The sequence below is a fragment of the Scyliorhinus torazame genome, chromosome 23 (assembly GCF_047496885.1).
Source record: "Scyliorhinus torazame isolate Kashiwa2021f chromosome 23, sScyTor2.1, whole genome shotgun sequence".
In the NCBI taxonomy this organism is placed as follows: domain Eukaryota; kingdom Metazoa; phylum Chordata; class Chondrichthyes; order Carcharhiniformes; family Scyliorhinidae; genus Scyliorhinus; species Scyliorhinus torazame.
The window spans coordinates 31,251,030-31,268,371 of NC_092729.1; the positions used below are offsets into that span (position 1 = coordinate 31,251,030).

The 17,342-nt window shown below is 53.6% G+C and overlaps 1 long non-coding RNA gene across 3 annotated transcripts in view; it reads right to left on the reverse strand.

Moving 5' to 3' along the window:
• Nucleotides 1-16,763, reverse strand: part of LOC140399727 (uncharacterized) — a 34,543-nt gene extending 17,780 nt beyond the window's left edge. The window contains exons 1-4 of one of the 3 annotated variants that reach the window (XR_011937822.1): nt 16,667-16,763; nt 15,990-16,123; nt 15,548-15,654; nt 13,441-13,546 (exon numbers count right to left, since the gene is read on the reverse strand). This is a non-coding gene — a long non-coding RNA (uncharacterized lncRNA). Of the gene's footprint in view, nt 1-13,440; nt 13,547-15,547; nt 15,655-15,989; nt 16,202-16,287; nt 16,372-16,666 lie in introns of those variants that run through there. The other 2 variants (XR_011937821.1, XR_011937820.1) reach the window with 2 other exon arrangements.
• Between the last annotated feature and the right edge of the window lie 579 nt (nt 16,764-17,342).

A 17,342-nucleotide genomic window follows, 5' to 3' on the forward strand; every position in this document is an offset into this window, starting at 1 on the left:
TGAGAGGGAGAGAGAGGCTGAGAGGGAGAGAGCGACTGAGAGGGAGAGAGGCTGAGAGGGAGAGAGGCTGAGAGGGAGAGAGAGACATAGAGGGAGAGAGAGGCTGAGAGGGAGAGAGGCTGAGAGGGAGAGAGAGACTGAGAGGGAGAGAGAGGCTGAGAGGGAGAGAGACTGAGAGGGTGAGAGAGGCTGAGAGGGCGAGAGACTGAGAGGGTGAGACTGAGAGGGAGAGAGAGACTGAGAGGGAGAGAGAGACTGAGAGGGAGAGACTGAGAGGGTGAGAGACTGAGAGGGAGAGAGAGAGAGAGGGAGAGACTGAGAGGGAGGGAGAGATTGAGAGAGTGAGAGATTGAGAGGGAGGGAGAGGCTGAGAGGGGGAGAGACTGAGAGGGAGAGAGAGAGACTGAGAGGGAGAGAGACTGAGAGCGTGAGAGATTGAGAGGGAGGGAGACGCTGAGAGGGGGAGAGACTGAGAGGGAGAGAGAGACTGAGAGGGTGAGAGACTGAGAGGGAGAGAGACTGAGAGGGAGAGAGAAGCTGAGAGGCAAAGAGAGGCTGAGAGGGACTGAGAGGCTGAGAGGGATAGAGAGACTGAGAGGGAGAGAGAAGCTGAGAGGGAGAGAGACTGAGAGGGAAAGAGAGGCTGAGAGGGACTGAGAGGCTGAGAGGGATAGAGAGACTGAGAGGGAGAGGCTGAGAGGGAGAGGCTGAGAGGGAGAGAGAGACTGAGAGGGTGAGAGAGGCTGAGAGGGAGAGGGACTGAGAGGGAGAGAGAGACTGAGAGGGTGAGAGACTGAGAGGGAGAGAGAGATTGAGAGGGTGAGAGACTGAGAGGGAGAGAGACTGAGAGGGAGAGAGAAGCTGAGAGGGAAAGAGAGGCTGAGAGGGACTGAGAGGCTGAGAGGGATAGAGAGACTGAGAGGGAGAGGCTGAGAGGGAGAGGCTGAGAGGGAGAGAGAGACTGAGAGGGTGAGAGAGGCTGAGAGGGAGAGGGACTGAGAGGGAGAGAGAGACTGAGAGGGAGAGAGACTGAGAGGGAGAGAGACAGAGAGGGAGAGAGAGACTGAGAGGGAGAGAGAGGCTGAGAGGGAGAGAGAGACTGAGAGAGAGAGACTGAGAGGGTGAGAGACTGAGAGGGAGAGAGAGAGAGAGGGAGAGACAGAGGGAGGGAGAGATTGAGAGGGTGAGAGATTGAGAGGGAGGGAGAGGCTGAGAGGGGGAGAGACTGAGAGGGAGAGAGAGAAACTGAGAGGGAGAGAGACTGAGAGCGTGAGAGATTGAGAGGCTGAGAGTGTGAGAGACTGAGAGGGAGAGAGAGAGGGAGAGACTGAGAGGGAGGGAAAGACTGAGAGGCTGAGAGACTGAGAGGGAGAGAGACTGAGAGGGAGAGAGAAGCTGAGAGGGAGAGAGACTGAAAGGGAAAGAGAGGCTGAGAGAGACTGAGAGGGAGAAAGAGACTGAGAGGGAGAGAGAGACTGAGAGGGAGCGAGACTGAGAGGGTGAGAGACTGGGAGAGAGAGACTGAGAGGGAGAGAGACTGAGAGGGAGAGAGAGACTGAGAGGGAGAGAGAGACTGAGAGGGAGAGAGAAGCTGAGAGGGAGAGAGACTGAGAGGGAAAGAGAGACTGAGAGGGAGAGGCTGAGAGGGAGAGGCTGAGAGGGAGAGAGAGACTGAGAGAGAGAGAGAGACTGAGAGGGAGAGAGACTGAGAGGGAGAGAGACTGAGAGGGAGAGAGTTTGAGAGGAAGAGAGAGGTTGAGAGGGAGAGAGGCTGAGAGGGAGAGAGAGGCTGAGAGGGAGAGAGCGACTGAGAGGGAGAGAGGCTGAGAGGGAGAGAGGCTGAGAGGGAGAGGGACTGAGAGGGAGAGAGAGACATAGAGGGAGAGAGAGGCTGAGAGGGAGAGAGGCTGAGAGGGAGAGAGAGGCTGAGAGGGAGAGAGACTGAGAGGGTGAGAGAGGCTGAGAGGGCGAGAGACTGAGAGGGTGAGACTGAGAGGGAGAGAGAGACTGAGAGGGAGAGAGAGACTGAGAGGGAGAGACTGAGAGGGTGAGAGACTGAGAGGGAGAGAGAGAGAGAGGGAGAGACTGAGAGGGAGGGAGAGATTGAGAGGGTGAGAGATTGAGAGGGAGGGAGAGGCTGAGAGGGGGAGAGACTGAGAGGGAGAGAGAGAGACTGAGAGGGAGAGAGACTGAGAGCGTGAGAGATTGAGAGGGAGAGAGACGCTGAGAGGGGGAGAGACTGAGTGGGAGAGAGAGAGGGAGAGACTGAGAGGGAGGGAAAGACTGAGAGGGTGAGAGACTGAGAGGGAGAGCGACTGAGAGGGATAGAGAAGCTGAGAGGGAAAGAGAGGCTGAGAGGGATAGAGAGACTGAGAGGGAGAGAGAAGCTGAGAGGGAGAGAGACTGAGAGGGAGAGAGACTGAGAGGGAGAGAGTTTGAGAGGAAGAGAGAGGTTGAGAGGGAGAGAGGCTGAGAGGGAGAGAGAGGCTGAGAGGGAGAGAGCGACTGAGAGGGAGAGAGGCTGAGAGGGAGAGAGGCTGAGAGGGAGAGGGACTGAGAGGGAGAGAGACTGAGAGGGAGAGAGTTTGAGAGGAAGAGAGAGGTTGAGAGGGAGAGAGGCTGAGAGGGAGAGAGAGGCTGAGAGGGAGAGAGCGACTGAGAGGGAGAGAGGCTGAGAGGGAGAGAGGCTGAGAGGGAGAGAGAGACATAGAGGGAGAGAGAGGCTGAGAGGGAGAGAGGCTGAGAGGGAGAGAGAGACTGAGAGGGAGAGAGAGGCTGAGAGGGAGAGAGACTGAGAGGGTGAGAGAGGCTGAGAGGGCGAGAGACTGAGAGGGTGAGAGACTGAGAGGGAGAGAGACTGAGAGGGAGAGAGACTGAGAGGGAGAGAGAAGCTGAGAGGGAAAGAGAGGCTGAGAGGGACTGAGAGGCTGAGAGGGATAGAGAGACTGAGAGGGAGAGGCTGAGAGGGAGAGGCTGAGAGGGAGAGAGAGACTGAGAGGGTGAGAGAGGCTGAGAGGGAGAGGGACTGAGAGGGAGAGAGAGACTGAGAGGGAGAGAGACTGAGAGGGAGAGAGACAGAGAGGGAGAGAGAGACTGAGAGGGAGAGAGAGGCTGAGAGGGAGAGAGAGACTGAGAGAGAGAGACTGAGAGGGTGAGAGACTGAGAGGGAGAGAGAGAGAGAGGGAGAGACAGAGGGAGGGAGAGATTGAGAGGGTGAGAGATTGAGAGGGAGGGAGAGGCTGAGAGGGGGAGAGACTGAGAGGGAGAGAGAGAAACTGAGAGGGAGAGAGACTGAGAGCGTGAGAGATTGAGAGGCTGAGAGTGTGAGAGACTGAGAGGGAGAGAGAGAGGGAGAGACTGAGAGGGAGGGAAAGACTGAGAGGCTGAGAGACTGAGAGGGAGAGAGACTGAGAGGGAGAGAGAAGCTGAGAGGGAGAGAGACTGAAAGGGAAAGAGAGGCTGAGAGAGACTGAGAGGGAGAAAGAGACTGAGAGGGAGAGAGAGACTGAGAGGGAGCGAGACTGAGAGGGTGAGAGACTGGGAGAGAGAGACTGAGAGGGAGAGAGACTGAGAGGGAGAGAGAGACTGAGAGGGAGAGAGAGACTGAGAGGGAGAGAGAAGCTGAGAGGGAGAGAGACTGAGAGGGAAAGAGAGACTGAGAGGGAGAGGCTGAGAGGGAGAGGCTGAGAGGGAGAGAGAGACTGAGAGAGAGAGAGAGACTGAGAGGGAGAGAGACTGAGAGGGAGAGAGACTGAGAGGGAGAGAGTTTGAGAGGAAGAGAGAGGTTGAGAGGGAGAGAGGCTGAGAGGGAGAGAGAGGCTGAGAGGGAGAGAGCGACTGAGAGGGAGAGAGGCTGAGAGGGAGAGAGGCTGAGAGGGAGAGGGACTGAGAGGGAGAGAGACTGAGAGGGAGAGAGTTTGAGAGGAAGAGAGAGGTTGAGAGGGAGAGAGGCTGAGAGGGAGAGAGAGGCTGAGAGGGAGAGAGCGACTGAGAGGGAGAGAGGCTGAGAGGGAGAGAGGCTGAGAGGGAGAGAGAGACATAGAGGGAGAGAGAGGCTGAGAGGGAGAGAGGCTGAGAGGGAGAGAGAGACTGAGAGGGAGAGAGAGGCTGAGAGGGAGAGAGACTGAGAGGGTGAGAGAGGCTGACAGGGCGAGAGACTGAGAGGGTGAGACTGAGAGGGAGAGAGAGACTGAGAGGGAGAGAGAGACTGAGAGGGAGAGACTGAGAGGGTGAGAGACTGAGAGGGAGAGAGAGAGAGAGGGAGAGACTGAGAGGGAGGGAGAGATTGAGAGAGTGAGAGATTGAGAGGGAGGGAGAGGCTGAGAGGGGGAGAGACTGAGAGGGAGAGAGAGAGACTGAGAGGGAGAGAGACTGAGAGCGTGAGAGATTGAGAGGGAGGGAGACGCTGAGAGGGGGAGAGACTGAGAGGGAGAGAGAGACTGAGAGGGTGAGAGACTGAGAGGGAGAGAGACTGAGAGGGAGAGAGAAGCTGAGAGGGAAAGAGAGGCTGAGAGGGACTGAGAGGCTGAGAGGGATAGAGAGACTGAGAGGGAGAGAGAAGCTGAGAGGGAGAGAGACTGAGAGGGAAAGAGAGGCTGAGAGGGACTGAGAGGCTGAGAGGGATAGAGAGACTGAGAGGGAGAGGCTGAGAGGGAGAGGCTGAGAGGGAGAGAGAGACTGAGAGGGTGAGAGAGGCTGAGAGGGAGAGGGACTGAGAGGGAGAGAGAGACTGAGAGGGTGAGAGACTGAGAGGGAGAGAGAGACTGAGAGGGTGAGAGACTGAGAGGGAGAGAGACTGAGAGGGAGAGAGAAGCTGAGAGGGAAAGAGAGGCTGAGAGGGACTGAGAGGCTGAGAGGGATAGAGAGACTGAGAGGGAGAGGCTGAGAGGGAGAGGCTGAGAGGGAGAGAGAGACTGAGAGAGAGAGAGAGACTGAGAGGGTGAGAGAGGCTGAGAGGGAGAGGGACTGAGAGGGAGAGAGAGACTGAGAGGGAGAGAGATTGAGATAAAGAGAGAGGTTGAGAGGGAGAGAGGCTGAGAGGGAGAGAGAGGCTGAGAGGGAGAGAGAGGCTGAGAGGGTGAGAGAGGCTGAGAGGGAGAGAGAGGCTGAGAGGGTGAGGGAGACTGAGAGGGAGAGAGAGGCTGAGAGGGAGAGAGAGGCTGAGAGGGCGAGAGACTGAGAGGGTGAGACTGAGAGGGAGAGAGAGACTGAGAGGGAGAGAGAGACTGAGAGGGAGAGACTGAGAGGGTGAGAGACTGAGAGGCAGAGACAGAGAGAGGGAGAGACTGAGAGGGAGGGAGAGATTGAGAGGGTGAGAGATTGAGAGGGAGGGAGAGGCTGAGAGGGGGAGAGACTGAGAGGGAGAGAGAGAGACTGAGAGGGAGAGAGACTGAGAGCGTGAGAGATTGAGAGGGAGGGAGAGGCTGAGAGGGGGAGAGACTGAGAGGGAGAGAGAGGGAGAGACTGAGAGGGAGGGAAAGACTGAGAGGGTGAGAGACTGAGAGGGAGAGAGACTGAGAGGGAGAGAGAAGCTGAGAGGGAGAGAGACTGAGAGGGAAAGAGAGGCTGAGGGACTGAGGCTGAGAGGGATAGAGAGACTGAGAGGGAGAGGCTGAGAGGGAGAGGCTGAGAGGGAGACAGACACTGAGAGGGTGAGAGAGGCTGAGAGGGAGAGGGCATGAGAGGGAGAGAGAGACTGAGAGGGAGAGAGATTGAGAGGAAGAGAGAGGTTGAGAGGGAGAGAGGCTGAGAGGGAGAGAGAGGCTGAGAGGGAGAGAGAGACTGAGAGGGTGAGAGAGGCTGAGAGGGCGAGAGAGACTGAGAGGGAGAGAGACTGAGAGGGAGAGAGAGACTGAGAGGGAGAGAGAAGCTGAGGGAGAGAGACTGAGAGGGAAAGAGAGACTGAGAGGGAGAGGCTGAGAGGGAGGTGCAGAGAGGGAGAGAGAGACTGAGAGAGAGAGAGAGACTGAGAGGGAGAGAGACTGAGAGGGTGAGAGAGGCTGAGAGGGAGAGGGACTGAGAGGGAGAGAGACTGAGAGGGAGAGAGTTTGAGAGGAAGAGAGAGGTTGAGAGGGAGAGAGGCTGAGAGGGAGAGAGAGGCTGAGAGGGAGAGAGCGACTGAGAGGGAGAGAGGCTGAGAGGGAGAGAGGCTGAGAGGGAGAGAGAGACATAGAGGGAGAGAGAGGCTGAGAGGGAGAGAGGCTGAGAGGGAGAGAGAGGCTGAGAGGGAGAGAGACTGAGAGGGTGAGAGAGGCTGAGAGGGCGAGAGACTGAGAGGGTGAGACTGAGAGGGAGAGAGAGACTGAGAGGGAGAGAGAGACTGAGAGGGAGAGACTGAGAGGGTGAGAGACTGAGAGGGAGAGAGAGAGAGAGGGAGAGACTGAGAGGGAGGGAGAGATTGAGAGGGTGAGAGATTGAGAGGGAGGGAGAGGCTGAGAGGGGGAGAGACTGAGAGGGAGAGAGAGAGACTGAGAGGGAGAGAGACTGAGAGCGTGAGAGATTGAGAGGGAGAGAGACGCTGAGAGGGGGAGAGACTGAGTGGGAGAGAGAGAGGGAGAGACTGAGAGGGAGGGAAAGACTGAGAGGGTGAGAGACTGAGAGGGAGAGCGACTGAGAGGGATAGAGAAGCTGAGAGGGAAAGAGAGGCTGAGAGGGATAGAGAGACTGAGAGGGAGAGAGAAGCTGAGAGGGAGAGAGACTGAGAGGGAGAGAGACTGAGAGGGAGAGAGTTTGAGAGGAAGAGAGAGGTTGAGAGGGAGAGAGGCTGAGAGGGAGAGAGAGGCTGAGAGGGAGAGAGCGACTGAGAGGGAGAGAGGCTGAGAGGGAGAGAGGCTGAGAGGGAGAGGGACTGAGAGGGAGAGAGACTGAGAGGGAGAGAGTTTGAGAGGAAGAGAGAGGTTGAGAGGGAGAGAGGCTGAGAGGGAGAGAGAGGCTGAGAGGGAGAGAGCGACTGAGAGGGAGAGAGGCTGAGAGGGAGAGAGGCTGAGAGGGAGAGAGAGACATAGAGGGAGAGAGAGGCTGAGAGGGAGAGAGGCTGAGAGGGAGAGAGAGACTGAGAGGGAGAGAGAGGCTGAGAGGGAGAGAGACTGAGAGGGTGAGAGAGGCTGAGAGGGCGAGAGACTGAGAGGGTGAGACTGAGAGGGAGAGAGAGACTGAGAGGGAGAGAGAGACTGAGAGGGAGAGACTGAGAGGGTGAGAGACTGAGAGGGAGAGAGAGAGAGAGGGAGAGACTGAGAGGGAGGGAGAGATTGAGAGAGTGAGAGATTGAGAGGGAGGGAGAGGCTGAGAGGGGGAGAGACTGAGAGGGAGAGAGAGAGACTGAGAGGGAGAGAGACTGAGAGCGTGAGAGATTGAGAGGGAGGGAGACGCTGAGAGGGGGAGAGACTGAGAGGGAGAGAGAGACTGAGAGGGTGAGAGACTGAGAGGGAGAGAGACTGAGAGGGAGAGAGAAGCTGAGAGGCAAAGAGAGGCTGAGAGGGACTGAGAGGCTGAGAGGGATAGAGAGACTGAGAGGGAGAGAGAAGCTGAGAGGGAGAGAGACTGAGAGGGAAAGAGAGGCTGAGAGGGACTGAGAGGCTGAGAGGGATAGAGAGACTGAGAGGGAGAGGCTGAGAGGGAGAGGCTGAGAGGGAGAGAGAGACTGAGAGGGTGAGAGAGGCTGAGAGGGAGAGGGACTGAGAGGGAGAGAGAGACTGAGAGGGTGAGAGACTGAGAGGGAGAGAGAGATTGAGAGGGTGAGAGACTGAGAGGGAGAGAGACTGAGAGGGAGAGAGAAGCTGAGAGGGAAAGAGAGGCTGAGAGGGACTGAGAGGCTGAGAGGGATAGAGAGACTGAGAGGGAGAGGCTGAGAGGGAGAGGCTGAGAGGGAGAGAGAGACTGAGAGGGTGAGAGAGGCTGAGAGGGAGAGGGACTGAGAGGGAGAGAGAGACTGAGAGGGAGAGAGACTGAGAGGGAGAGAGACAGAGAGGGAGAGAGAGACTGAGAGGGAGAGAGAGGCTGAGAGGGAGAGAGAGACTGAGAGAGAGAGACTGAGAGGGTGAGAGACTGAGAGGGAGAGAGAGAGAGAGGGAGAGACAGAGGGAGGGAGAGATTGAGAGGGTGAGAGATTGAGAGGGAGGGAGAGGCTGAGAGGGGGAGAGACTGAGAGGGAGAGAGAGAGACTGAGAGGGAGAGAGACTGAGAGCGTGAGAGATTGAGAGGCTGAGAGTGTGAGAGACTGAGAGGGAGAGAGAGAGGGAGAGACTGAGAGGGAGGGAAAGACTGAGAGGCTGAGAGACTGAGAGGGAGAGAGACTGAGAGGGAGAGAGAAGCTGAGAGGGAGAGAGACTGAAAGGGAAAGAGAGGCTGAGAGAGACTGAGAGGGAGAAAGAGACTGAGAGGGAGAGAGAGACTGAGAGGGAGCGAGACTGAGAGGGTGAGAGACTGGGAGAGAGAGACTGAGAGGGAGAGAGACTGAGAGGGAGAGAGAGACTGAGAGGGAGAGAGAGACTGAGAGGGAGAGAGAAGCTGAGAGGGAGAGAGACTGAGAGGGAAAGAGAGACTGAGAGGGAGAGGCTGAGAGGGAGAGGCTGAGAGGGAGAGAGAGACTGAGAGAGAGAGAGAGACTGAGAGGGAGAGAGACTGAGAGGGAGAGAGACTGAGAGGGAGAGAGTTTGAGAGGAAGAGAGAGGTTGAGAGGGAGAGAGGCTGAGAGGGAGAGAGAGGCTGAGAGGGAGAGAGCGACTGAGAGGGAGAGAGGCTGAGAGGGAGAGAGGCTGAGAGGGAGAGGGACTGAGAGGGAGAGAGACTGAGAGGGAGAGAGTTTGAGAGGAAGAGAGAGGTTGAGAGGGAGAGAGGCTGAGAGGGAGAGAGAGGCTGAGAGGGAGAGAGCGACTGAGAGGGAGAGAGGCTGAGAGGGAGAGAGGCTGAGAGGGAGAGAGAGACATAGAGGGAGAGAGAGGCTGAGAGGGAGAGAGGCTGAGAGGGAGAGAGAGACTGAGAGGGAGAGAGAGGCTGAGAGGGAGAGAGACTGAGAGGGTGAGAGAGGCTGAGAGGGCGAGAGACTGAGAGGGTGAGACTGAGAGGGAGAGAGAGACTGAGAGGGAGAGTGAGACTGAGAGGGAGAGACTGAGAGGGTGAGAGACTGAGAGGGAGAGAGAGAGAGAGGGAGAGACTGAGAGGGAGGGAGAGATTGAGAGAGTGAGAGATTGAGAGGGAGGGAGAGGCTGAGAGGGGGAGAGACTGAGAGGGAGAGAGAGAGACTGAGAGGGAGAGAGACTGAGAGCGTGAGAGATTGAGAGGGAGGGAGACGCTGAGAGGGGGAGAGACTGAGAGGGAGAGAGAGACTGAGAGGGTGAGAGACTGAGAGGGAGAGAGACTGAGAGGGAGAGAGAAGCTGAGAGGGAAAGAGAGGCTGAGAGGGACTGAGAGGCTGAGAGGGATAGAGAGACTGAGAGGGAGAGAGAAGCTGAGAGGGAGAGAGACTGAGAGGGAAAGAGAGGCTGAGAGGGACTGAGAGGCTGAGAGGGATAGAGAGACTGAGAGGGAGAGGCTGAGAGGGAGAGGCTGAGAGGGAGAGAGAGACTGAGAGGGTGAGAGAGGCTGAGAGGGAGAGGGACTGAGAGGGAGAGAGAGACTGAGAGGGTGAGAGACTGAGAGGGAGAGAGAGACTGAGAGGGTGAGAGACTGAGAGGGAGAGAGACTGAGAGGGAGAGAGAAGCTGAGAGGGAAAGAGAGGCTGAGAGGGACTGAGAGGCTGAGAGGGATAGAGAGACTGAGAGGGAGAGGCTGAGAGGGAGAGGCTGAGAGGGAGAGAGAGACTGAGAGAGAGAGAGAGACTGAGAGGGTGAGAGAGGCTGAGAGGGAGAGGGACTGAGAGGGAGAGAGAGACTGAGAGGGAGAGAGATTGAGATAAAGAGAGAGGTTGAGAGGGAGAGAGGCTGAGAGGGAGAGAGAGGCTGAGAGGGAGAGAGAGGCTGAGAGGGTGAGAGAGGCTGAGAGGGAGAGAGAGGCTGAGAGGGTGAGGGAGACTGAGAGGGAGAGAGAGGCTGAGAGGGAGAGAGAGGCTGAGAGGGCGAGGGACTGAGAGGGTGAGACTGAGAGGGAGAGAGAGACTGAGAGGGAGAGAGAGACTGAGAGGGAGAGACTGAGAGGGTGAGAGACTGAGAGGCAGAGACAGAGAGAGGGAGAGACTGAGAGGGAGGGAGAGATTGAGAGGGTGAGAGATTGAGAGGGAGGGAGAGGCTGAGAGGGGGAGAGACTGAGAGGGAGAGAGAGAGACTGAGAGGGAGAGAGACTGAGAGCGTGAGAGATTGAGAGGGAGGGAGAGGCTGAGAGGGGGAGAGACTGAGAGGGAGAGAGAGGGAGAGACTGAGAGGGAGGGAAAGACTGAGAGGGTGAGAGACTGAGAGGGAGAGAGACTGAGAGGGAGAGAGAAGCTGAGAGGGAGAGAGACTGAGAGGGAAAGAGAGGCTGAGGGACTGAGGCTGAGAGGGATAGAGAGACTGAGAGGGAGAGGCTGAGAGGGAGAGGCTGAGAGGGAGACAGACACTGAGAGGGTGAGAGAGGCTGAGAGGGAGAGGGCATGAGAGGGAGAGAGAGACTGAGAGGGAGAGAGATTGAGAGGAAGAGAGAGGTTGAGAGGGAGAGAGGCTGAGAGGGAGAGAGAGGCTGAGAGGGAGAGAGAGACTGAGAGGGTGAGAGAGGCTGAGAGGGCGAGAGAGACTGAGAGGGAGAGAGACTGAGAGGGAGAGAGAGACTGAGAGGGAGAGAGAAGCTGAGGGAGAGAGACTGAGAGGGAAAGAGAGACTGAGAGGGAGAGGCTGAGAGGGAGGTGCTGAGAGGGAGAGAGAGACTGAGAGAGAGAGAGAGACTGAGAGGGAGAGAGACTGAGAGGGTGAGAGAGGCTGAGAGGGAGAGGGACTGAGAGGGAGAGAGACTGAGAGGGAGAGAGTTTGAGAGGAAGAGAGAGGTTGAGAGGGAGAGAGGCTGAGAGGGAGAGAGAGGCTGAGAGGGAGAGAGCGACTGAGAGGGAGAGAGGCTGAGAGGGAGAGAGGCTGAGAGGGAGAGAGAGACATAGAGGGAGAGAGAGGCTGAGAGGGAGAGAGGCTGAGAGGGAGAGAGAGGCTGAGAGGGAGAGAGACTGAGAGGGTGAGAGAGGCTGAGAGGGCGAGAGACTGAGAGGGTGAGACTGAGAGGGAGAGAGAGACTGAGAGGGAGAGAGAGACTGACAGGGAGAGACTGAGAGGGTGAGAGACTGAGAGGGAGAGAGAGAGAGAGGGAGAGACTGAGAGGGAGGGAGAGATTGAGAGGGTGAGAGATTGAGAGGGAGGGAGAGGCTGAGAGGGGGAGAGACTGAGAGGGAGAGAGAGAGACTGAGAGGGAGAGAGACTGAGAGCGTGAGAGATTGAGAGGGAGAGAGACGCTGAGAGGGGGAGAGACTGAGTGGGAGAGAGAGAGGGAGAGACTGAGAGGGAGGGAAAGACTGAGAGGGTGAGAGACTGAGAGGGAGAGCGACTGAGAGGGATAGAGAAGCTGAGAGGGAAAGAGAGGCTGAGAGGGATAGAGAGACTGAGAGGGAGAGAGAAGCTGAGAGGGAGAGAGACTGAGAGGGAAAGAGAGGCTGAGAGGGACTGAGAGGCTGAGAGGGATAGAGAGACTGAGAGGGAGAGGCTGAGAGGGAGAGGCTGAGAGGGAGAGAGAGACTGAGAGGGTGAGAGAGGCTGAGAGGGAGAGAGACTGAGAGGGAGAGAGAGACTGAGAGGGTGAGAGACTGAGAGGGAGAGAGAGACTGAGAGGGTGAGAGACTGAGAGGGAGAGAGAGAGAGAGGGAGAGACTGAGAGGGAGGGAGAGATTGAGAGGGTGAAAGATTGAGAGGGAGGGAGAGGCTTAGAGGGGGAGAGACTGAGGGAGAGAGAGAGACTGAGAGGGAGAGAGACTGAGAGCGTGAGAGATTGAGAGGGAGGGAGAGGCTGAGAGGGGGAGAGACTGAGAGGGAGAGAGAGAGGGAGAGACTGAGGGAGGGAAAGACTGAGAGGGTGAGAGACTGAGAGGGAGAGAGACTGAGAGGGAGAGAGACTGAGAGGGTGAGAGACTGAGAGGGAGAGAGAGACTGAGAGGGAGAGAGACTGAGAGGGTGAGAGACTGAGAGGGAGAGAGAGACTGAGAGGGAGAGAGAGGCTGAGAGGGAGAGAGACTGAGAGGGTGAGAGAGACTGAGAGGGAGAGAGAGGCTGAGAGGGTGAGAGAGACTGAGAGGGTGAGAGACTGAGAGGGATGGAGAGACTGAGATGGTCACACACAGGAATCGAACAATCACTACCACAGCAAACTGAATTCAAATGGCCCCCTGTCAATTTCATTTCACCCTCACATTTAAATCTCGGCCTAAAACACAGGCTTTATTCCAGAATTATCCCCGCTTCAAGTTAAGGGACTATAATTCGAGATTACTTTACAGTCGATGGATTCATTATTAAAGTGACCCCACTGTTGGTTCATTTCCGGAATTCTGCAGGCAACTTGTGCACGGGGAGATCCCCAAAATGGTGACACTTTCCAAATTGAGTTCCGAGTTTCTGATGGTGGATTTCTCTCTCAGCGGCTATGAGATCTGGCTGAATATCCCGTCAGTGCAGCAGGAAGGGTTCATTAACTCCCTCGTTCGCAACCACTCAAGTTTAAAACTTTAACATTCGAGACCTTCAAACCCACTTTGCAGTCTGTGAGCTATTTCATTGTTTTTTTTAAAGAAGTAGGGACTGTAGATTTATTTATTTATTTTTATAAATTTAGAGTGCCCAATTCATTTTTTCCAATTCAGGGACAATTCCGCGTGGCCAGTCCCCCGAGCCTGCACATCTTTGAGTTGTGGGGGCGAAACCCACGCAAACACTGGGAGAGCTATTTTATTGTAAGAGTTGTGGTCACTGTTGCTGAGTGAACAGCAAGATCCCACAGCGGCAGCTATCTGGACCTAACCGATGGGACACTGTCCTTCCTCCCTCCCCCCCTCACTCCTGCTGGGTGCCCCATTCCCCACTGCACCTAACAACCCCACCCCCACCGCTGTGTCATGTGTGGATTGGAACATCCCTGGAGAAGTCCCTTCAGTTTCTGAAAGAATTAAACTGCCTCTTAAAATGAAGAAAAACCTTTCTAAAACGAAATCCATTGGCACACAGAAAGATTCCAGAAGGTGCAGTCGGCAGTGTTGAGTGTCGTTTACATTTGCTACCAGGTTGCAGAGAGTGGCTGAAACCGTGAAATCCCCCCCCCGCCCCCTACCCCCTCCCCCACCACAAATACCCGGGACGCTCAGAATTAATATAACCCCTGTTATTTTGGAACAAAATTAGACAGCTTCATATTCCAGATTTGTATTTTACTCTTTGCCGCCCACCAAAGGGTTAATGTGTTTGTGTCTGAGTGCAAGGCCGGGGCAGCAATAAAGAGACAACTCACGTGAGTGCGGCCTGTGGAGTAGGCCTCAGTCCATCCACTTGTCCTCTGGAGAATAGCCTTTGTCCAAACATTCCTGGTCGCATTGCAGTCTTCAAAGTTCAAATTCCTGGGAAAAAGAGGGAGAAAATTAACTAAAACGCAGGAAAATGTTTAAACTTGTAGCACAGCAAGAGGCCAAGATTCCCCCTCTCAGTTACACACACTCTCAGCAACATCCACCTGCAATAATCTCAGTTATAAACCACAGAATAAAAATGATTGAGAGATAGTTCCCGCTTCCCTTGTGTTTCTCTTTCTCTCTCTCTCTCGCTATCTCATTCGGTCTCTCTATCCCTCTCATTCATATTTCTGTCTCCCTCGTTATCCCTCATCACCCTCCCAGCATTTATTTCTATTTATTTCCCTAATCAGGGTATCCCCAGAAAGATGTGATGAGACTCCCCATTGCAGTTTGTGGGGTGGTTTTCTTCGATTAAAGGTTTAAAGAGACACTAAAAAGCTGGAGAGAAATGGACAGATAGAGGCAGAAAGCAGGGGAGACAGAGAGAGAGAGAGAGGCAAGAATGGAAAGAAGACAGAAAGGGAGAGAAAGCCTCTCTTTTTCACGACCTCCCTCTCCCTCCACCCTCTCTTTCTTTCTCCTCTCCCTCTCTCTAATCTCCATTACCCCCCAGCCCCACACTCTTTCTGTACTCTCTCTCTCTTTCTCACTCTCATTCTAATAGTTGGGAAGGAGAAAGAAAGAGAGACAGGGTCACACACAGGAATCCAACATTCATAACCACAGCAAACTGAATTCAAATGACCTCCTGCAAATTTAATTTCACCCTCATACTTTACCAGGATGTTGCCTGGAATGGAGAGTAGGTCTTACGAGGAAAGGTTGAGGGTGCTAGGCCTTTTCTCATTAGAACGGAGAAGGATGAGGGGCGACTTGGTAGAGGTTTATAAGATGATCAGGGGAATAGATAAGAGTAGACAGTCAGAGACTTTTCCCCCGGGTGGAACAAACCATTACAAGGGGACATAAATTTAAGGTGAAAGGTGGAAGATATAGGAGGGATGTCAGAGGTAGGTTCTTTACCCAGAGAGTAGTGGGGGCATGGAATGCACTGCCTGTGGAAGTAGTTGAATCGGAAACATTCGGGACCTTCAAGCAGCTATTGGATAGTTACATGGATTACGGTTAAATGATATAGTGTAGATTTATTTGTTCTTAAGGGCAGCACGGTAGCATTGTGGATAGCACAATTGCTTCACAGCTCCAGGGTCCCAGGTTCGATTCCGGCTTGGATCACTGTCTGTGCGGTGTCTGCACATCCTCCCCTTGTCTGCGTGGGTTTCCTCCGGGTGCTCCGGTTTCCTCCCACAGTCCAAAGATGTGCAGGTTAGGTGGATTGGCCATGAAAAATTGCCCTTAGTGTCCAAAATTGCCCTTTGTGTTGGGTGGAGGTGTTGACCTTGGGTAGGGTGCTCTTTCCAAGAGCCGGTGCAGACTCAAAGGGCCGAATGGCCTCCTTCTGCACTGTAAATTCAATGATAATCTATGATTAATCTAGGACAAAGGTTCGGCACAACATCGTGGGCCGAAGGGCCTGTTCTGTGCTGTATTTTCTAAAAAAAAAACTTGTGTCTCGGCCTAAAACACAGGCTTCATTCCAGAATTATACCCGCTTCAAGTTAAGGGACTTTAATTCCGGGCAATCGAGATTACTTTACAGTCAATGGATTCATTTTAAAAGTGACCCCACTATCGTTAATTTTGTGAATTCTGCAGGCAACCTGTGCACAGGGAGAGCCCAACAAATGATGACCACTTTCAAAATTGAGTTCAGAGTTTCTGATCTGAGATTTCTCTCGCTCTCTCTACCAGATTTCAGAGATTGGCTGAAACAGTGAAATGCCCCCCCCCCCCCCCCCCCCCCCACCCCTGGCAACCCCCCCCCCACCCCTGGGATGCTCAGAATTAATATATCCCCTGTCATTTTGGAACAAAATTAGACAGCTTCATATTCCAGATTTGTATTTTACTCTTTGCCGCCCACCAAAGGTTTAATGTGTTTGTGTCTTAGTGCAAGCCCGGGGAGGCAATAAAGAGACAACTCACGTGAGTGCGGCCTGTGGAGTAGGCCTCAGTCCATCCACTTGTCCTTTGGAGAATAGCCTTTGTCCAAAGATTCCTGCTCACATTACAGTCTTTCAAAATTCAAATTCCTGGGAAAAAGAGGGAGAAAATTAACTAAACCACTGGAAAAGATTGAAACTATTTAATACAGCGAGAGCCCAGGGTCCCCTTTTCAGTTTTACAACTCCTCAGCAACATCCGAATACAAATAAGTCACAGCTTTCAACCAGAGGTTAAAAAAGATTGAGAGACAATTAATACTCAAAATCTTTTTATTATCACAATTAGGCTTACATTAATACTGCAATGAAGTTACTGTGAAAATCCCCTTCTCTTGTGTTTCTTGCTGTCTCTCTGTACCTCTTATACATATTTATGTCTCCCTCCCTCACTCTCTTTGATCCCTCCAATATTAAAATTAAACCTCAGTCAGGGTAATAACCCGGGTGAAGCCTGCGGAACAGGCCTCAGCCAGCGCTCCCTCGGGAAGAATTCACACTCCCTCGTCCTCCTCACAGGATTCCCGACCTCCTTCCAGTTTTCCAAATAAAGATGCCTCTGGAGAAAAAAAGGAGATAAAATTGGTTATAAAGACAATAACAGGGACATTTAAAAAAAAAATACAAAACAGCACAACAGGAGTCCAACATTTCCAATCTCCAGCCAATCAGCAACATGTCAACACCCAAAATGCACAGCTCAAAACAGAGAGATTGACACACCCAGCGACACACACACACACACACACACACACACTGAAGAGAGGGGTAATGTTTTCAGTGTCGTGGGTTTTTGGTTTGTGAACTGAAGTCCCTCAGACACAGATATATCCTCAGTGAGCTGTGAGCAGACTCCACCCCGAGTCTCTGCCATGTGTGGAATGTCTGTCTCAGAGGACAGCTCTCTATTGACATGTAAATGAGTGACAAGAGATGCAGATCTCCTTGCTGCTCAGCCCCACACACACAGAATGTGACTTCAGCTAAACCTTGGCCTTCCCCACACCAGTGTTGTTCACTGAGCAGGCCGGAAAAAATTGGATTAAATGTAATTATTAGACAGGGACGTTCTTATTTTTTCTACCCAAGTGCATAACCTCACATTTATCCATGTTATACTGCATCTGCCACATCTCTCTCTCACTCACTCCCCTCCCAATAGGATTGAATCATAATTTAAAATAGAATTGGGAAATGATTAGAAACAGTTTGGACTAGAGATCTCTTCAGTGACCTGTGTGCAGTCCCCACCCCCGACTTTCTGTCAGGAATGTCCCCCTCGGTGTGTTTCCTGGGTCTGCAAAGGTAACACTTGTCCTGTCTATGGTTATGTTAATTCAGCAGACAGCCACAGATTCACAATGTCCTGTCCTTATTTCTGTCTTTGTTTAACATTTATTCCCTCTGAATTTCTGACATGTTGGGAATAACCATTCATCTGTCGCTTTAGGAAGGCTTTCCATAGAATGAGTAAAAACCAGCAAGAAATCACAGAATGTGAGTTAAACACAACTTCATTCCTGCTTCCATTTAGAGAGAAGATTCCTGGCCAGACAAACAAAGCTCATTGCAAAGTTTCACTTCATATTTTACTTGTTCACAGGCAAATTTTTCACTGAAATCTTCTGATGTTAATTCCTGAGATTAGAATTTATAAAGAAACAATTTGGATTGAATGAAAACGGTCAGTTTGATAACCCTAATGTCCTGACTGCCTCACGTCCTGGCACCCTCACACCATCACACCCTCATGTCCCCTAACCCTCACATCCTGACCC